Here is a 6,000-nt window from a genome sequence, read left to right on the forward strand (position 1 = left end):
CTACAGAAATCAGATAATTATCTCAAGGTAAGAAGGGCAGGGGATTAATGGAACTGGAAACGAGGTTTAAAATTCCTTAAATACAAGAGGATTTGTAACAGAGGGGGTTTTTGTGGGTTTGCAAAACTCTGAAGCCTTTGTATGTTTTTAAAATTTTAAAAAATAAGTAAGAATAAAGAGATGCATGAGTATGCAGGAGGTACAAGGGACCGTCACAAAGAGAAAGCACACTTACGCTCTTGTACAAAAGGAATCATCTTCAAATACCACTTTGGGAGGAATAAGAAACTGCCCATAAACTAGTTAGAATCACTCAGGATAAATATACAGAACATTTCTAGGACTCAAAGTGAGAGTAAACATTACTTAGGTAGAAAGATTCTTACAAAAGCCAGAGAACCTAAAAGTACTTTTTTCCCCTTAAAAAAAAAATAAAAACAATTATTACATGTCACAAGTGGAGACATGACATTATCTGTGCATTTCCTTGCATTGTATTGAGGTGGGAATTAGCAGTAAGTGGTGAGGAAAAATACCTGGAGAATCTCCTAGATTTTCACTTTCCAGGTGTAGCTCATACAGCTACACTGTTGTGTGTCAGAGCCATGAGCTAAAGCAGAAATGGAGGGAAAACCAGGACTCCAATCAGCTGAACACAACATGCTTTGGAAGCTCAGCAGCACAGTCAACACACAGATGTTTCCTGTAACGTAAAATGGAAAACATCGATAGATTTGTGGTGGTCACTGGTCAAAATTTTAGATCTCAACAGCAATCTTCCAGGATATAATCAAGGCAGCATGCTGATAGGAACAAAACATGGACATTTTTAGTATTTTAAAATTATATAAATAGTTTGGACAGGAACGGATGTTACAAAACAACAAAACTAGTTATGTGTATACGTACACAGAAAGGGGAGCTATATAGAGCTCCCCATAAAATAATAAAATTATTGATTAAATTATGAAATTCAATATGGCTGTAGGACGTCATCGCCAAGAAGGCTTTCTGCTAACTTCAGGCGTGTGCCTCACTAACTGACTAACTGAAAGGAAATAATAAAATAAAAAGCTCATTGAGCTCTTCTCCTTCTGTTTCAATCTAGCAATGGCATGGATGAAAGCCAAGCATGACATGACAATAAAGAATGGGCAGGCCTCACGCTGTTTCCAACAAAGCTCTAAATGCTTGAGATTGCAAAATTGCAATAGCATCCCCATTTACAGAATGGACTCTCTGAGCTCCGCACGGGGGATGTGAAGGAAGTTATGATACAGCGGCATTACACACATGGTGATCCCCCTCCCAGTGGACCATGTTTGACCTGGCCAACCAACCATCACTGTGCTGCTCTGTGGACAGAAGGGTTATCATTCTAGACAACCAAGAGGAGTTTTTGCTTTGAGGCAAATACCTGAATACCAAGGGACTCAATCTAGCAAGTGCAAATTAATAAATGATCGAAACACCGTAAATTCACCGATCTTTGTAGAGCTCTGGATTTTGCAAATCCACAACGAGCTCCACAGATGTCAGCAAGGCTGTAGTCCTATCTGGAGCCTCCAGGGCAGAACACGGATTCCTGTCTTGTACAACGTAGGAAGGTTGATCACATTCTTTGGGTTGGGGACCCTCGCCTCTTCAAAGCCAACCCTGACCCATTGAGTTCCCCCACTCCAATGTCACCTCCCTCAAACACTGACTCTGCTTCCCACTTACACATTGATTACGATTATGCGCGCCCACCTGGACCAAGTTCAGGATAATCCTTCTATCTTAAGGTCTACTCATTAGCGGGCTTCATTGTGTTTGCAGCTTGAATTCTCCTTCGACTTTCCAGGTGATGTGGTCACCCTTTGGGGAAGAACCAGACAGACATCTTTGTGGGAAGGGGCATTACTCTGTTCAGCGGAGCAATCATCTACTTCCTGTTGTGTCACACATCTGAAACTGAAGCATATAGAGCCAATGAGATTGAGATTTTAGGCATAAAATTTAGATTATACTTTGAAAACCACATCATTCCGTTTTAAAGCTATGCTCTTGTTGTGTATATGTATATCTAATTCTGATATATATGTCCAACGATAATGTTGTTAAATGGAATCTTCTCTATGCCTATTGCAGGAACACCCAAAATGTGAAAACATCGAAATCTCATGCATTTATTTTGAAACCTCTAAGCCTATAACTATTAACAGTTAATAATTTGCCAAGTGAAATCCATAAATACAAGACAAGGCATGTCATGGCACAAAGTCTCTAAGATGAAGTCCATGGCATGGTAACATGGAAACCATAATTTGAAGTAAGCTCTACACCCAAGGTGGGGCTTGAACTCATGACCCCAAGATCAAGAGTTGCATGTTCTACCCAACAAGCCAGCTAGGCACTCCCCGCCGAAAACCATAATTTGATGAGACACTCGGAAACACACTGAATAAAATTTAACTACCAATGTCTCAACCACATAAATACATCCAGTGATGTGTTCCACTATTTAGTTCTCTCTCTTTCTTATTTTAAAAAATATAGGCTGGACTGTCACACCCACTTCCTTTCGGAATCAGCACATATCGAATGATGACTTCATTTAGTGCTTCGGTGGTTGTGCTTCTTTTAATCAGCCTAGGAAAGGTTATTGAGAAGTACTTTTCCCTATTTCTCATAATCTGAAGTTGATTTTAAGTAATTCTGTTCATCTTTTGTTAGAAATGTATATAGAAAATTAATGTTCCAAGTCCTTAACCAATGGATCTGCACACACACACAAAAAAAAGTTCTTTTTTTTTTTTAAAGGCAACTCTAAGACTGAACAAAGTTTGATTCGGTGAAATATGTCAAGGACTAAATTTGAAAGCACTCATCAATTAAGATAAAATGTCAATGGAGCTATTATCCTCATGAATATTTATGAGGTGAGGACAAAGCTTCCAAATATATTTGAAATGTGTTTTACACATTACAAAATGTGTTTTAAAATGCAAAAATGCTAAATTGTTTGGGGGAAACTTTGACAAACTTTCCCAGTCTTTGACCGAAGAAGTGGATAGAAATAAATTAATGAAAATGTAGAGAATATGCACAGTCTGATCAATAATGTTGGCTAATAGATATAAATGAAACCTTGAGTCCTAGAAAGAGAACACTCTTTCGGTTTTGATTCACCAGAAGGATCATATGTTAGGTAATAAAGAAAATGATATTAGCTTGAAGAAAAACAGTTCTGAAAATATTGTTTGGAACACATACAATTTGCCAACAATATGGTAGTAACGATATTCTTCTCACCTGAACAGCAGCAGCAAAGCCTGGGACTAGACAGCCTCCTTCACCCCAAAAAAAGAATTTAAACTCTCTCAGAGAAAACACCAATTACCCTTCAAAATTTGCCCCCTCCACATCTCTCTATCATAGTAACTTCAGGTGTTTTCTTCAAAACCTGTGAATTATCTTAAAAAAAAAAAAAGTTTCTGGGCATCTGGGTGTTCAGTTGGTTAAGCATCTGCCTTTTGGCTCAGGTCATGATCCCAGGGTCCTGAGATAGAGCCTAGCGTTGGGCTCCCATCTCACTGGGGAGTCTGCTTCTCCCTCTCCCTCTGCCCGCTCCTCCTGCTCGCTCTCTCTCTCTCAAATAAATAAATAAAATCTTAAGATAAAAGAGCTTCTATTTTTTAGAACAATTCTAGGTTCACAGTAAAGCTGAGCAGAGATCAGACTGTTCAAACACCCCCTGCCGCCATTGGTGCACTATCACGATTAACATCTCACACAAGGTGTTAAAATCCACAAATGAACATCGACCCACCTTGGGTACCCACAGTACCCAAGAGACTGTGCTTGACATCAGGGTATAAGCAGTGTATGAGAGGTACTGTTTTCCCACATCCTTACCAGCAATTAGTGTTGTAAACATTTTGCATTTTTACCATGCCAACATTTGTGTACTGGATTGTTATTCAAATTTGCAATTTCCTAGTAACATATGTTGTGGAGCTTCTCTTTATCCATGAATTTGCCATTGGTATATCTTTATGCTGAGATGTCTACTTATTTTGCCTATTTTTAAACTGAGTGGTTTATTTTCTTACTGTTGAGTGTTAAGACTTCTTTGAGACTGTTGAGTGTGAAGACTACGTTTGGAAAACAACAGTCCCTCGACAGATGTGTCTTCTGCAAATATTTCTTGTAACCTGGGGCCTGTCATCTCTTTGCTGGGATGGTGTCTTTTGTGGAGCAGACCTTTTTCATTTTAATGCAATGTTGGCCATCAGTTCTTTCTTTCAGGGATTGCTGTTGTAATTAAATGTCATTGCCAAAACCCAGATCATCTAGATTTTCGGCTGTATTATCCTCTAGATGTTTATGGCTTTGCATTTTACATCTATGATGGAGTTGAGTTAACTGGGATGCCATCTGTCTCAGATGGTAGAGCACACAACTCTTGATCTGGGATTTGTGAATTTGAGCCCCATGTTAAGTGTGGAAATTACTTAAAAAGAAAATCTTAAAAAAAAACAAAAGGGTATAAGGTCTTTATTCTAGATATTTAAAAAAAAAAAAAAAAAAACATTACTTGGGATGCCTGGGTGGCTCAGTTGGTTGGACGACTGCCTTCAGCTCAGATCATGATCCTGGAGTCCCGGGATCGAGTCCCGCATTGGGCTTCCAGCTCCATGGGGAGTCTGCTTCTCTCTCTGACCTTCTCCTCTCTCGTGTTCTCTCTCACTGTCTCTCTCTCAAATAAATAAAAATAAAATCTTAAAAAAAAATTACTTAGTTATTTTAGAAAGGGACTGCAGGTAACGGCAGAAGGAGAGGGAGAACCTCAAGCAAACTCCCAGCTAAGCACAGAGCTCAACTTGGGGCTCAATATCATGACCAGGAGATCATGACTGAGCGAAAACCAAGAGTCAGACACTTAACAGAATGTAAAGGGTAAAGTTAAGTGTCACCTCGGCGACCCTGTGGGATTTTTAAGTCATGTCTACACCCCACATGGGGCTCAAACTCACAACCCTGAGATCAAGAGTCTTTAGCTCTCCAACTGAGTTCACTGAACATCTCTAGGGTTAATTCTTGGCACGCAGAGGGCCGGTTGTTCCAGGGCCATTTGGTGAAAAGATGATCTCTTCTCCATTGTATTTCCTTTGTTCCGTTGTCAAAGATCACTTGACTCTGTGTGGGTCTATTTCTCAGCTGCCTGATCTGTTCCATTCGCCCGTTTCTCTCTTCGCCTGCTCACGCCGTACTGTTCTAAGGATGAATAACCTTTTTATTCACGAGCTTACTGGCTTATATATTGATATATTGGCCCTTCCCTCAGTTTTCTTGGTCTTACTCAACAATGCCATCCATAATTAAATGTTTTGAAATACATACATTGGACAAGTTGGGTTAGAGAAGACAAAATGTCCACTCCATTCATTCATTCATCTCATTTAGAAGCATAAGGTGACAGGGACACAATGGAGAGGCATGTCAGTGGCCCCTGGTGGTGCGGGTGACCAGAACTAGCAGAATACTGAAATGTACGGGCATTGGTCAAAGGTGTACTTAGAGGCAAGTTCATACTCATAAAAGTTTCTCACAGAGAGCTAACGAGCAAAACCAACTGCACATTCATGAGTCATTCAACTTAATTAGTTATAAAACGGAAAAGGAAAGGGAACGACCCTTAAAACACCACAGCAAACCAAATATAGATGAACATGGCAACTAATGAGTTCAGAAAAAATGTGCCTCTACAATTGAAAAAAAAAAATAATGGGCAAACAAACAGAAAGAGGACAGTTGAAGGAAGAAACCTTTTCTTTTGACTAATTACAAGGCAAAAATAAACAAGGAAAATGAATAATTAATAAGATTGAACTAACTGCTACATATCAAACAATATGGCCCCGGGTCTATTTACTAAATAGCCAATTTTTTTGCAATTTAACTCATCTAATGTCACAGTATTAAAAATGAGTTCTTTGAAGGCAATTGATAACGATG

The sequence above is a fragment of the Mustela nigripes genome, chromosome X (genome assembly GCF_022355385.1).
Source record: "Mustela nigripes isolate SB6536 chromosome X, MUSNIG.SB6536, whole genome shotgun sequence".
NCBI classification, from domain to species: Eukaryota; Metazoa; Chordata; class Mammalia; order Carnivora; family Mustelidae; genus Mustela; species Mustela nigripes.